This window comes from Pteronotus mesoamericanus, unplaced genomic scaffold (genome assembly GCF_021234165.1).
Source record: "Pteronotus mesoamericanus isolate MK-2021 breed Mesoamerican mustached bat unplaced genomic scaffold, CSHL_Meso_final contig_164, whole genome shotgun sequence".
NCBI classification, from domain to species: Eukaryota; Metazoa; Chordata; class Mammalia; order Chiroptera; family Mormoopidae; genus Pteronotus; species Pteronotus mesoamericanus.
In genome coordinates this window covers 23,034,204-23,048,676 of record NW_026555065.1, presented here as the reverse complement: position 1 = coordinate 23,048,676, position 14,473 = coordinate 23,034,204, and the positions used below count along the sequence as shown (strand labels likewise).

The window sequence follows — 14,473 nt, the reverse complement described above, 5'->3', positions numbered from 1 at the left end:
TTCTAGGGAATTGTGTACTAGGTTAAAGTGTGCTGCTTAGGAGTTGAGCTCCAAGGGGCTGTCAACCTCCTGAGTCATCTCAACCCTCTGATGAGTCTCAGTTTCTCTCCCCAGCTGTCTAATACAGCTGTGAGGGCTGGGAGTGCTAGGTAATCAACCTTTATGTGCATGTCCCTGGGCAAGTCAATTAATTACACTTGAGTTGGAATTCTCTTTGGGGCGCCTGCTTGTTGTGAGGGATACCTTCTGACATCTCCACAGAGATCCTTAGTTGCCTAAGAATACCTGAGATTTGAGCAGGGAAAGAGGAAGTGCCCCTTATCTTTGGAGTTGAATGAGTTCAGCCTCTCATTTATTCAGCAAAAGGTTTGTTGAGACTTTTATAAAGCAATTCCAATTGAAAAGTCAAAGTTAAAAACCAGCCACCCATTTTTTTCTCCTGTATTTAGTTATCTCAGCTATTTTATCTTTTGCCTGAGTTCTCCACCCTTAACCTTTAGCTCCTCCTTGAGGGTTTATTTAAGGAAAAAACAGCTCAAACAGAGGCGACCTCTTGCCTTAAAACATGGAGGTCTAGAGTTCCAAGGAAAATTCACCCAAGTTCCCATGATGCAAAGCAGGGAGCCAGTGGGACACAATGGGCCCCTGCTGGTACCTAGCATGGGTTTGGGTCTGCAAGGTGGTCCTGTTTGGTCTTCTCTGTAATCCTACTGCACTATGCAACAATAAGACAATGTGAATCACGGCACCACATGGTAGTGGTGAACAAGCAACAGAATGTTACTGGCAGAGTTACAGCAGACTAGTTCAGCAGCTTTGGTACTTGAGTTTTGGCTGAGAAAGAATTCAGATTCAAGACTCAAATACAAGCAAAAGTTTATTTAGAAAATCACAGGGGTAGAAGCAGGCCATGGGATGCTTGGGCTCAAGAAACAACTTACAGAAGCAAAAGAGGGCCCTTGAGCTTAGGAAAAAGAGGCAGAGAGAATGAGCCTCTGGGAAGGAAGCGGAGGAAAGGTGCTGGTGTGCTCCGGGGGGCGGGGGCGGGGGTGGGGAGAGATAAGCATGATCAGTTGCCTCTCATATGCTCCCTGACTAGGAACCAAACCCATAGCCTAGGTATGTTCACTGATCAGGAATTGAACCCATGATCTTTTGGTTTATTGGATTACACACCAATTAATTTAGCAGCATCAGCCAGGGCATTCTTTGATTTTCTTAAAAGGCAATTAAGTAAGAGAATATAGGACAATAGGGGAAAAAACTTTAATATTCAGAATGAATATAAAAGAGTTAAATTTAGGGCTTAGAAACCATCATTATAAAGTACTAATGGTCTTGGTTATGTAGAAAAATATTTAATTAAATACATGCACATCATGTGATATAAGTAAAAGAATTCTTGCTCTGTACATTAACTTAGAGTGATAATTTTTGAAGAATCTTATTTTTAAATCCATTGCTCTAAGTTTCCTAAGAAAATACAAAACCTAACTTTTTTAAGACTCAACTTTTTAAATAAATTTTATTAATTAAAAAAAAAAGATTTATTTACTTTTAGAGGGGAAGAGAGGGAGAAATAGAGGCAGAGAAACATTGATGTGCGAGAGAAATATCGATCAGTTGCCTTTTACACACCCCCAACTGGGGACCTGGACACCAACCCAGGTATGTGCCCTGATGGGGAATTGAACCGGCAGCCTTTCAGTTTGCAGGCTGGCCCTAAATCCAGCCAGGGAAAAAAATCCAGCCAGTTTTTTTTACTTTATATAGTTGTTTTAAAAAGTGACTAATATTTTCTTTTTAATGTTATAAGTAACTTGTTAAGAATTCAACAACGGCTATAAGTTATCGAATGACTTTACATGTGCTATTCTCTGTAGCATATCTACCACTCTCTGTGCTGTACATTTATTTCTGTCTCATTTAATGCTCTTAACGGCTCTTTGAAGTAGGAATTGCTATATTATTTCTGTTTCATAGATGAGGAAAATGGAGACACAAAGAAATTATTGGGAGAATGATGTGAATGCAGAGATCTGTAGGCCATTTTAAGGAGTCTGGATTTTATTCTGAATTAAATGAGAATCTGATGGAAGGTTACATGAGGGGGACTCAAAGCCTCCCCAGAATTTATATATAAAAAATTGTGTATTTATTCTTTTATGTTTAAACTTCAATCACTTTCAAAGTACTCTCCATTTAATGCAATACACCTATTGAAATGTTTTTTTCTGCTGCTCAAAACATTTTTTGAACTCATCAGTTTTGATCCCTTTTAGTGCTTCTGCTGTATTTGTTTTACCTCTTCCTCATCGGCAAAATGTTTCCCTTTGAGGACTCCCCCCCCCGCCCCCCCGGAAACAAACAAACAAACAAAAAGCCTCTCACGGCAAGATTGGTTGAATAGGGAGGGTGGGACATGGGTATCATGCTTTCATTTGTTCAAAACCTGCTAAACACTCATCGTGGTGTTGGCAGGTGCACTTGTAAATCACGCATCATTAAATGGGCAAACACACTGAAAGAGTTAAAAAAAAAATCCACTGAAGCCTCTCACAACAATGCCATCCAGTACACTGATACAGATGGGTTCCTAGGACACCCACCTAGTGGGGGAAACCTGTACTACAAGTTATCTGCCCTCCAGAAGATAATTCCTGTTTTTTTGGGTCCCCCCTTTGGCTGAGATGGAATGAACTGATTTGTGTTGAAAGGGTCACTTGATGATGTGTAGGGAATGGATTAGAGAAGAGCTAGAATGAATGCCTAGAGATCAAATTAATACATTGTGTACCGCATAGAAATCTCTTAAGACATACACCAGGGTTGAATGACCAAAATACAATGTAACTGCAATGCTTTATGGGTTCGTGCAATTATATAGTTTTTTGTAGATTGACCTGCACGGTTTCCACCAATGAGATCGCTTCATTCGATGTGGACAAGACAGTGTGTTGACATCTAAAGTCCATAACAGATGGCGTGTGAAAGACGAGAAAACTTGTGAGTGGTCCTTAACAGATGGCGCGCGAAACATGAGAAAACCCGTGAGCGGTATGCAATGTGTTAAGAATATTGCAACCCTCATGCACAGTTGGTGGGAATGCAGATTTGTGCAGCCATTATGGAAAATAGTGTGGAGTTTCCTCAAAAAATTAAAAATGGAACTTCATTATGACCCAGCAGTTTCACTTCTGGTGCAGATCAGAAATTTGAAAGAACATATGCACCCACATGTTCATTGCAGTGTTATTTACAACTGCCAAGATAGGGAAGCAACCCAAGTGCCCATCAATAGATGAATGGATAAAAAAAGGTATGGTACATATTTACAATGGAATATTACTTGGCCATAACAAAGAATGAACCCTTAACATTTGCAACAGCATGGATGGACCTAGAAGTTACTAGGCTAAGAGAAATAAGTCAGGCAAAGAAAAATGCCATACAATTTCACTTGTGTGTAAATTCTAGTAAGGACAGGTATGTAGTACTTTGAGAGCATGCCATGGTCAGGAAGGTGAAAGATGTAGAGTGTTCTTCCCTCCTGTGCTTTGTCAACTTCTAGACATCCTTTATTTAACACTAAGCCTTACTTGATGTAAGGAAGGAGGAACTTACTTCAGTGTGAGTTCCTCCTTCTACTGTGCTTCTCTAGTTTTTTCTTGACCTCTGGTAGATATTTGACAATACAGAGTAGAGATCTAAATGTTTGAATGAGTGAATAAAAAATATATTTTAAATATATATATTTATATGTTTGGGGGGTTATATGTATATCACCTCTACCAAAGCTGTAGGATCTTGCCACAGTGCAAAAGCTACCATCCTGCTTTCAGTACCTTCCCCAGCCCCTCAAACATTTTATTTATTTATATATATATTCTCTCATCATGGGGTTGTAGGTTGAATAAATACTTCTTAAGTGTCCAAAAACATTTCATAGGGTAGGTTTCTACATGGTACTAATCTTACCTACTGCATTGATCTTTACCTAAGTCTCTCACTCTTTTGAAGGTAACCCTGTCTCCAAATTCTGGATAATTTATTTACTGATGATATAACTGCTACTTGCAATGTCCTCTTTTTCTTTCTCATTAATTTTATTTCTCTATCAAAACCAGACCCAGCTCAAAAGTCCCCTTTTCTTTGTAACCTTTCTAGATTCCATTGGCTGTGTGTGTTCCTAGAAGCCTTTTTCCAAAGTACTAACCACAGTTTTGTAATGTGAGTATCCTGTCTCTTCATCTAGAACTTGAGCTTCATGAGGGGACTTACTTTTCTTTGTTCCTTTATTCCTGTTTTGGTGCCTAGCATATAGTTGGTGCTTACATATTTAACTGATCATATCCTTATATAATTTAATTTTGCTTAGATAACCCCGAATGTGTTGGCTAGAATTAATTCTGGGATAAAAAATATCAGCCCTATTGGTTTTATAATCTCTACAGTTTATAATCTATATATAGATAATTTGGATAAGGCACTGCACTCAAGTTACTTGACTAATCCTAAATGCTTTATTTCAGTATAGCTTTTTCCTTGCCCTTTAACAGTGTTCCTTGCCCTCCAGTGGTTAGATCACAGCTAACATTTTTAGTAAAGGCAAAGGTTATAAAATCCTTTTACAATGTTTATTTTTCAATCATATTGAAAATTCCATTAGGTTAACTTTTCAGTTAAAACAAGTACACTTCCTGTCCCTGGTTTTCCCTTATGTATGATATGCCTGAAACCCAGTTTAAACTAAGTAGTTTGACCTGCCTCTTCCTTTACCATCATGAGCCACTATGTATCCCATAGCTTTTTAAGAACACTGTGATTGGGTGGGTGATCTTGGTTCTTGGTTTCACTTTATTATTCTCATGTACCTCTACCAAGGCTGTAGTATTTTGGCACACAGTGCAAAAGCTATCATCCTGCCTTCAGTACCTCTCATGGCCCCCCAAACATAGGCACTCAAAGTAGCTTGCTAATCTTGTGGCTGTCCTTTAGTCTGTATTGGGGTGTCTCTTTGGCTAACATCCTCTTCTCTCTACATGAGAAGAGACTGACTGTTGACTCATTGGCAAGGTGACTTATAATCCACCCCAGGCCTGTTGTACATTATTTTTTCTTGGAAGATCAAATCTTAGTTATCCAGGTAGCCTGGCTGGCTAGCAGTCATTTCTAAATATCTGCTGCTAAGTTTCAATGTATATAGCACGAAATAAGGACAGTGTCATACATTTTTTATCTATCTAAATGTATTCAAAATAAAAGACTTATTCATTATGACATATGTTCTCTCTAGATTTTTAGTCTTAAAATAGCCATTATTTTAAGAAAGAATGGTAATAGTAGGAGGTATACTTTGTAAGATAAAAATTTTTTTATCACCTTATGGTGGTTATCTATATCTTTTTTAAAGGTAGATTTTACTGGTCTGTGATGTCCCAGTGGTCTGGGAACTGCTCTGTTGAGCATCGTAGCTCATTTCCATCAGGTAGTGGTGCCCTTCATGTAATGTAAGCGGGGCTTCTTTCATATGCATGAGGAGACACACTTTCAGTGTATTTTTCTGTCATAGGCTTCTTGATTTTGTTGCCTGATTCCATTCTTGCAGTTTACTCGCTGTCTCCTAGTTCTCTTCTTTAGCATATCTAGTTTCTGTTTTTATGTGTTCTCATGTGTGTTTTAAATCTCTCTGCATCTCTAGGCTTAGTTAGGAAAACTTCCTGTTTTTCCTTGTATGCTTTCCTAGATGAGACATATCTCCTAAGGGCTTAGTAGTATGTTGAAAACTTATATTGTTTCCCTTCCAGCTGTTATTTTTTATTTTGTAATCCTTCTGAAACTAGCTTTCTGAACTTTATTTTACTGATTTCTGATATTTTCCCTTTAAATATTAGTAAAACAAATTCACTGTTACTAAAATGTGCTTTCAGCTTGAAGATTGTATTTACTATTTTTTTCTTGTAGATGAATCTGCACAAATGGTAGTCTCCATTACAAACTTGTTGCTTTTATTACCAGATGGTAAATTATAGAATCACAACATTTCTTTCAACACAGAATCATCTATTTGTCTTTGCTGATTTTTCTAGGTAATATTCAGGCATAAGTCATTGAGGCAAAAGGCTGTCAATAAGTAATTAGGCTTTGCTAGAAAATTATTCTCATCTATAAAAGCATCTTCTCTGTCAATAATATTTATCTATTTCCTCAAGGAGAAGTAATTTGTATTATGATCCTGTTTTCCAAATCTCAAATTGTTGGGACATTAAATCAGCATTTGATATTTGGATTTATCTGGAAAACTAGAACTTGTGGTTTCATATTATTTATTCAATAAATATTATGTATCTGTTCTAGGTATTGTGCTAGGCACTGAAATAGAGTGGAGCTAACATCTGAGTGGGCAAAACATTTGTTAATACATAGTTTAAAAAATAATTACAGTGTTGTAGGTGCTGTAAAGAAATGCAGGGTACTATGTTTGGGCTTAAGGAAAGTTTCTTGAAGTTAGATTTAATCTTAGGCAAGAAGGGTGGGTACTATGTTTGGGCTTAAGGAAAGTTTCTTGACGTTAGATTTAATCTTAGGCAAGAAGGGTGAATTGGAGTTAGGTTTGAGGCATCTGGGAAGGTCTTCGGCAAAGTAAGGAACATGATAGTGCATGCTTGAGCTATGGGGCAGCAAGAGGGAATGGTATTTCCTTTTTTTTTTTAATTAAAGATTTTATTTATTTGTTTTTTAGAGAGAGAGGAAGGGAGGGGAGGGACAAAGAGAGAGAGAGAAACATCAATGTGTGGTTGCCTCTTGTATACCCCATACTGAGGGCTGGCCTGCAAGCCAGGCATATGCCCTTACTGGGAATCAAACTGGCCACCTTTTGGTTCTCAGGCTGGCACTTAATTCTCTGAGCCACACCAGCCAGGGCAGAATGGTGTTTCTTAATAAATATTGATAGCATTCTATCACATTTATCTTTTTAATACCTCTCTTGACATACATTTTCCAAAACACGCTATAATCTATAATACCACTATTATCTGATTGAGAAACTTTTATAGCTCTTCATTGGATAGATTATTAGCTCTTTGAGGTCAGGACTATTGCCACTTTAAATTCCTTAGTCCAAGTTTTCAGATATTGGAGATAATCATACTTTGCCTGTTGACATTAGTTGGTTTCAAGTGCAGTATTAAATGGTACACAGGATGGAATATGATTCCCTCTTTTTTGCCCTCTGCCTAGCAGACAAGTTTTTGTGGCTAGTGAAGGGCTTTGTGTTAAAAACAAGCCTCTTGTGCCCCAGTCTATATATAGTTATTATTCTAAGAGTGGTCTTACTGTATTAAGATACTGTAAACAAGATCACAACCCAGGGGTTTTGAGGGATGGCCATGGTCTCATCTGAAGAATGAGATCATTTCTCTTGTTATTTGAGAGAGGTATGTTTCTGTAGGAATCTGAACTGATAAGGTGGGATCTGAATAGATTGGATAAGGAATGTAGTTTGTCTTGTTGGTGGATTTTGTTAAGTTGTGCCAACTCTTTGGGTTCCAGTGTAGACATCTGAACAGTGCATGAGGTGCCAGTCTTTCCTCTATTCTCAGCATATACAAGGCACTCAAATATTTGTTGAATGGGAAGAATGTGCATGTAAATAGGACAGGGCCTATGTGTTTACAGAGTGATCTTGGACCAAAACTGTGTACTTTATAGGCCAGATTGTTTATGTTCCAGGCATTCTCCATTTTCAACCCCCTAATATTTAGTTAAATCTCTTTGAAAGTTCAACCAAGGAAAACTAAGGGAAGGATTTTTATGTTAGGCTGGATGAAGAAGGTAAGCTATGATAACTTGAGAGAATTCTAATAGCAAGGTGAAACTCAGAATGTCAGTTCTAGCAGTTAGTTAGCTTTATATTTTTAAAACTTGGGTTACATAAGGATGCCTTTTAAAGGAAGACATTCTTATATAGCCAAAAAATACAACCAAGGATACCAGTTTGAGAAACACTGCATTAAAAGTTTAATGTAACCATTTAAAAGATTACTTGAAAAAGCAAACAATAGAGGATGGTTACTTGGTACAAGCTTGATGTTAAACCAAAACTGGGCCACTGAAATGGTGTGGCAGTATTATTAGATTATCTATATAAAAAGTTAGAAGCTCTCAGATTCCTTTTTTAAAAAAATATTATGTTTTTAGAGAGAGAGAGGAACATCTGTGTGCAGCAGTCAGTTGCCTCTCATATGCCCCCAACTGGGGACCTGGTCCACAACCCAGGCATGTGCCTTGACTGGGAATTGAACCAGTAACCTTTGGGTCCACAGGTCAACGCTCAGTGTTCTAAACCATACCAGCGGGGGTAAGCTCTCAGATTCTTGATAGTACATCTCAAGACCTCTTTAGCTTAGGCAGACCCCACTTCGAAACAGTTTACCTGTCCCACCAGGAAATCCAGTGCTGAATCTTGAAAATTTGGTGTTTTTAAAAGTATCTAGCGTTTCATACTATGTTTGTCCATTAAGATGTCCTCACAGATTCCCCGATTAGAGATACCATTTGTGTTAACTTGTCTTCTGGGATCGAACTACCACTAGGCATGGTGGTTAACAGACATTAGTCATTTATACCTTAGGATCAGATACTTTAATGCTAAGTCAACAAAAATTTTATTTGTGCCTCAGAAAATGGAAAATTTTTATGGGGAAACCATAGACTCTTGAAACCAAGACATTCTTGGATGAGGTGAGATGGGAAATTCTGACAAGGCAGCTTGCAGGAAAGAGGTCCTTGGGGTCAGAATAGAGGAGGAGGCATCAAAGCAGCTGTCACTTTTCAATTTTGCCTAGGATTTTGGGTATTATTCATTTATTGCTCTAGTAGTGTTCTTGTTGACAGTGCCCGAATGGGAGTTTTCAGGGCAATTTCAGAAGTCTGTAAACTTTAGCTTTGATGTTTTCTAGTATACTAATTCCAGCACAGTTTCTCTCCATGGCATAGCCTCTAAGGAAAGCAGAATGAAGAAAAAGAAAATTCTTTCTATATGCCTGGAGTCTCGCTCAAAGTGGTCCTGTTGGATAAGCCTCCTCCTCTTGACTCCTTGATTTCAATTTCCTCATTCTCCTTCATAGAGCTTTGTATTTAAGTCATCTAGCACATAGGTTCTCAGTACTTGCTAATTTGTCTAAGAGAGTGGAAGAAAAGTTTGGAAACATGGACCACAATATCTGCTGTCTTACTACTATTCTGCCTCTTTTCTATCTCACTTGAAACAACTCTCTTTCTTACTGGAGTGTTAGCAGTGGAAAGAGGAAAGAACTGCTGGTTAGGAATAGAGAAAAAGCTACATATACATATATATCTTCACCCGAGAACATTTCTTTTTTTCATTGCTTTTAGAGAGGGAGGATGGGAGAGAAACATCGATCGGTTGCCTCTCATTTGATCAGTTGCCTCCCATTTGTGCTGCTCGTTGGTGCCAGGCCTGGGGATGGAACTGACAACCTAGTATGTGTCCTGGCCGGAAATTTTCAGTTCGGCTACTGGATGACGCTCCAACCAACTGAGCCACACTGGCTAGGGCGAGATACTTTTTGATGTTTGGTTGGGAGAAATACTGTCCATTAACTTAGTTCAGCAACTGCCTGACAAAGATATTCGGTAATTTTTTCTTTGCACCTCATAGCTTAAATAGCTTGAACAAATAGAATTGAAAAGCAGGGTCAAGACATTAAAGCTCAGATAATACTCTATAGTGCAAAATTCTCATTTCAAGGTTTCACTATATTTTTGTGTGTGTGTTTTGTTTTTTTCAGGACATCATTTTCCTTTATCAGGCAAGTTAGTGGCAACTCTTCTTCCCGTCCCATTCGACAGTGAGATTTTCTTTCTCCTTCCTACTTCCCTAGTGTTCTTCGGTGGTGGATGTTGCAAACTCAACCACTCCTTTCTCAAGGTCCTCAAGGTTTCCCGACGTTTCGGCGCCATCCACGCCTACAGGTCGTTGGGGAGTAAGATCTCGGATTCATTTCAGGGGCTCGAGAAGCCCTAGGGTTTGCGGATTCCTCTGTGGGTGGGGCTGGGCGCGGTAGGGGCGGGGCCGGCGAGGAGCCCTAGGGAACCGGTAGAAGGCACAGTTGAGAAAGCCCGTGGGCAAAGGTTTCACGGTTTTCACGAAGGCTTCGTGTGAGAGGCTGAGGGAATTGGGGTGCCTCTCTCCTGCCTCGCCGTTCTTGATTCTGGAAGCTTCAGTAGGCTTTTGTCAGTTGTTGGAACCCGGAAAAGCAGCGGCTTCAGCTCCAGGGGCGGGTCCCAAGGGTCTTGTCGCTGCTACGGGGTCGTTTGGCCTCCTGGTATTGGGGGAGGGGCAAGGGAGGTGCTGCTCGCGCCTCCTTTGGCGCATGCGCTGCCGGCTCCGCGAGGGTAGGAGCGCGTGCGCGGTGACGTGGACGTCCCGTGCGCGCGCAGGCTCTTCAGCTGGAGCGGACACACGGTGTGCGAAACGAGCAGAATAACCCGCCCACAGCGGGATGTGAGGGACTCCGGGTGCAGACGGCCACGCCCCGCACGGTAACTCTCGGGCCTGGTTCGAGGTAGGGGGATGTCGCTTTAGTGCTGGCCGGGTTGGAGTTTTTCGAGAGTTTGAAGCTCTTGTGCGTTTGAACAGCGTGAGAAGCTTTCCGCTGAGCGATCTTCGCACGCCGGGGCCAGGCCTGGCCTTGCGCGGGGCCGTCTTTGGCGCGCGCCTTTGGTCCCCCCCCCCACCAACGCCGCCCCCCGAGCGAGGCTGCGCATGTCACCTCGCGCGCGTCCCCGGCCTTACTTCCGCGTCGCGCAGCGAACTAGCTGGGAACATCGACGCCAGAGAGAGCAGCCACGAGGCGGGCGGGGCGAGAAAGCGCCCTTGGCGCGGTCCTGCGCTCGCGTGCGTGGGGTGCCGCACCGCATGGTACGAGCCGCGTGACGACTTCCATCCGGGCGAGGGGCTGTTTTTAGTCGAGAGCCCTGCTTGTGCGCTTTGCAGTTTAGAGCCCAGGTCACAGGGTTCCAAAACTCCGAGGTAAACGGTGCTGACGTCGCTTTTCTAAGGAGCTTTGTGCAGCGTTTTGACACCCGTACAAACGTCTCTTTTAGCATGTAATTTTCGAGTGAATTGTTTGAGGCAGGACCGCGAGTTTAATAAAGAAGGAGGTCGAGGAAATGAGCTCTGTAGGAGTGGGAACTTGGTAAACAAAGGACCGGTGGTTCGCGAGTGCAGAAATGAGGGCGGGGGGGGGGTGGGGAACAGGTGGGAAGAGCAGGTGTTATTTTCTTTTTCTCTCTGTGGGGCAGCTTTGGCTAGTTCTCTGTTTATGAGGCTTCCCGCTTCTGTTAAATTGTCAAGTCGGTCTCTGCCCCCAATGGTAGGTGGGTCAGGGATATAAACCGCTCTAAGCACCAGTAAACAAAGTTGAGTGTGTGTGTGTGAAGATTATGGGGAATTTAGGGATCATTTAAAATCGGGTTGAGAGTAGAAAGTGGTAGTGTATTGCTGTCAATACTTTTTCTTTGCCTTTGTAACCCCGGGGATGCTTCCTCCTGGCTAGGGTGGAAGCAAGGAGGGGTTAGTGATTGCCGAACAAGGTGAGTAACCAGAGTAATCTCCATCTAAGGGAAGACCACTCTCCCAGGGTTCACGTCGCGGGAGCTGACACGTGGATCAGGCGAAGTCTCGAGCCCACCTGCGTACCGCCCGTACGTTTTCTAGAGCTCCACCGGCTTCAGCGGCGGAGTCCTTGGCGAACGCTGCCTGCTCTGCCTTTACATTTTGGGCACGACGCCACGGCTCGGCTGCAGGGAAAGTGCCTGGAGGCGGCGTGACGGCTGCTGGGAAGGGGGCTGGCCTGGGAGGGACGGGTAGCTGGTTTTGTAGTCTCCAGGGCAACAATGCGGCTCGGTCCCTCCGAGTGATCCGCGGGTTCCGGCCGGTGGCACGTGATTAGTCGGGACTGCTCTTCCCCGGAAGAGCTTTCCTTGCGGCATTTTTTTCACGTGGTTCTTGACCAGCGGGCCTCTCCAGTTGATGAAAAGCGGTGATTGTGGATCGTTAATAGTCGACGGCGACTGCTCCCCCGGGGACTGGCAGGACGGCTTTTCATTTCCAGGGGTATGGGATCAGCATTAGTGTTTTTTTTGCTGCTGTATCACTGTTTTTCAGAGGTTGAGTGGGTTGGGTTCGCTTAACCTCTGAAACACATGCTTAACAGAAAACACATGCTTAGGAGTTGAGGCAATTCAGTGACCTAGGTGCCTTGACATACTTATTCAAAGGCAGGGTGGCTATTCAGTTACCGTCCATTTCTGCCATAAAAGTTAGCTCTTCAAATTCTTAATGCAATTGCTAGGGACCCGAGAACTTGCTTATCCAAGTTTAGTTAAGGGGCCATTGCTAGGAATAAAAAATGTTCCTGAAGCCAACTTTAACGAATTGTAGCTGGGGAGAGAAGAGAAGCAAGTGTATTATCTTAGGCAAATGTGATTCTCTGCCTTAAAATCTAAAGCACTAGAGATAGCATTTTGAAACTTAAATTACTAAGGTTGTGGTGGTGGTAAAGTGCCCAGGATATTGTCTGGTCCGAAGTAAGTGCTTGCTATCAGACAAGTACCGTTTATTTAATTAATATTAACACGATGACAATTAACTGGTAGTTGACTATTTACTGTCTTTACCACCACTTGCTGTCGAATTTTTTGATCATATTTTTACCTGAAATGTATTTTTCGTAAGATTTTTGAAATTTCAGGGCTTATTGTATATTGGTAAATACTGAAGTTCTAGTGAACCTCTTATTTTAAAATTTGAGTTTTAGAAATGTAATTTAACTTAAACATTCTTATGGTGAATGATCATATTAAGGAACAAACCAACATCTTGGTGCCTACAATACAGTAATGCACTTGTTTTGTAAGGTTATGGTTATTTTTAGCAACTTTGGAAATATTCAAAACAGGTTGACCAGTATTTGAATATTTTGTGTTTTTAAAATAATGATATTGGTTTGGAATTTTGCTTTTTGTTTTGGTGCAATACTTGAATAATTAAATTAGGTAACTACTTAGGAAACTAACTAGTATATCTTTGTAAGTTGTTTCAGGGTCACCTCTTCAGTAGCTAAACACTTAACCAAAGAGGTGATTGGTGAAAAGAGATTGAGAATAGGGACACTGAAATTGTAACAATTTATTTATGAAACTTGCCACATTACTTACCTCAAAACATTGTTCGTGAAATCACCTGTTTTTCTTGTGACATTTTCAGAGTGTTACTTTTATAATTTTTATTTTCAGGTAAACATTTCCTCAGCTCATTATTACAGTTATTTTAGATAAAAGCTCGTTCTTGAAAAGCTGAACTGAAATTTTTTTTTTGAATGTTAAGTCATAAACATCTACCAGAACTGTGGTCTTCCTTAGAGCTTTTAGAGAGCCATATACAGAATAGTTTTAGAATTTTGCTGGAAGATTTCTTGATGAGTGGCCTACCTCTTTTTAAAGAACAATTGGTTTTTGCAATTAGGTAAAATTGTCTTAGCCCTTAGAGTGGCTGAATATGCTTAATTGATTATTCTTTGATTAGAAAATCCCCTGTAGTATCCCAAAACCATAGCCATGTTCGTATAATGAAGTGGAATCTTTGCTTAAAGATTGATGTAGAATAAGAATTTGATTCCTTGTTGCTTAACTAGTAGGGAGTTATGACTCAAGATAGAGATTGTTTTGGTCATAAGTTAGGTCTTTGGTTTTATGTATTTTGATGAATTCATGGAATAACGTTTTTGGAGGATTCTTAAAAAAAAAGACCTATAACATCGTATGTCTGAAAGTTCTTTTTCCTGTCTTTGTATACATTTTTTACATTTTATATTTTTGTTTTTTATTTTATTTTTACATTTTAAAATTAGATTCTTGTATGCAGAGTTCAAATAGTGCAACAGGAAATTTTTGCAATGAGTAAATGTAAAGTTAGCATAAAATTTACTTAAGTGCAGTCTGTAACACTAAACTGGACTTCTGTTCGTTGAAATTTTGACATTCATAGATTAATTTTTAAAAAGATAGTGATTTTTAAAGCATTGGTTAAAACTTCTTTGCCGTAGTTTTATCTGTAATGGTCTGAAAACCAGGGTTTTATATTATAAAAGATAATTTTTAGGAAGTTTTGAACCCTTTAGTGTACGTCTAGCTATTCATGCAGTTCTTTGTCAATAGGCATATTTAAGTATTTAAGTGCATTTAAGGATATTCTGTATAATTTATCACAAAAATAATTGGTGATTTGTAACAACTTTGAACTATATGGACTAAATAGAGCATTAGGAGTCGGAATTGTTTGAGTTATATATCATTGTAGTGGTATTAGTTTTTGTGAATTCACTAAGCTTTACTCTTTTTACATAGTCACCTTATTTGTGATTTCTAAGTGTTTAAATTTTGT

At 40.3% G+C, this 14,473-nt stretch overlaps 1 protein-coding gene across 6 annotated transcripts in view; it reads left to right on the top strand.

The window, feature by feature from the left end:
* Positions 1-14,473, top strand: part of MGA (MAX dimerization protein MGA) — a 148,383-nt gene that overhangs the window by 39,544 nt on the left and 94,366 nt on the right. The window contains exon 2 of one of the 6 annotated variants that reach the window (XM_054565559.1): positions 4,168-4,230. The exons of the other annotated variants lie outside the window; for them this stretch is intronic. The gene's annotated coding sequence lies outside the window, so the exon portion shown is untranslated. The remainder of the gene's footprint in view (positions 1-4,167; positions 4,231-14,473) is intronic. 6 annotated transcript variants of the gene reach the window in all.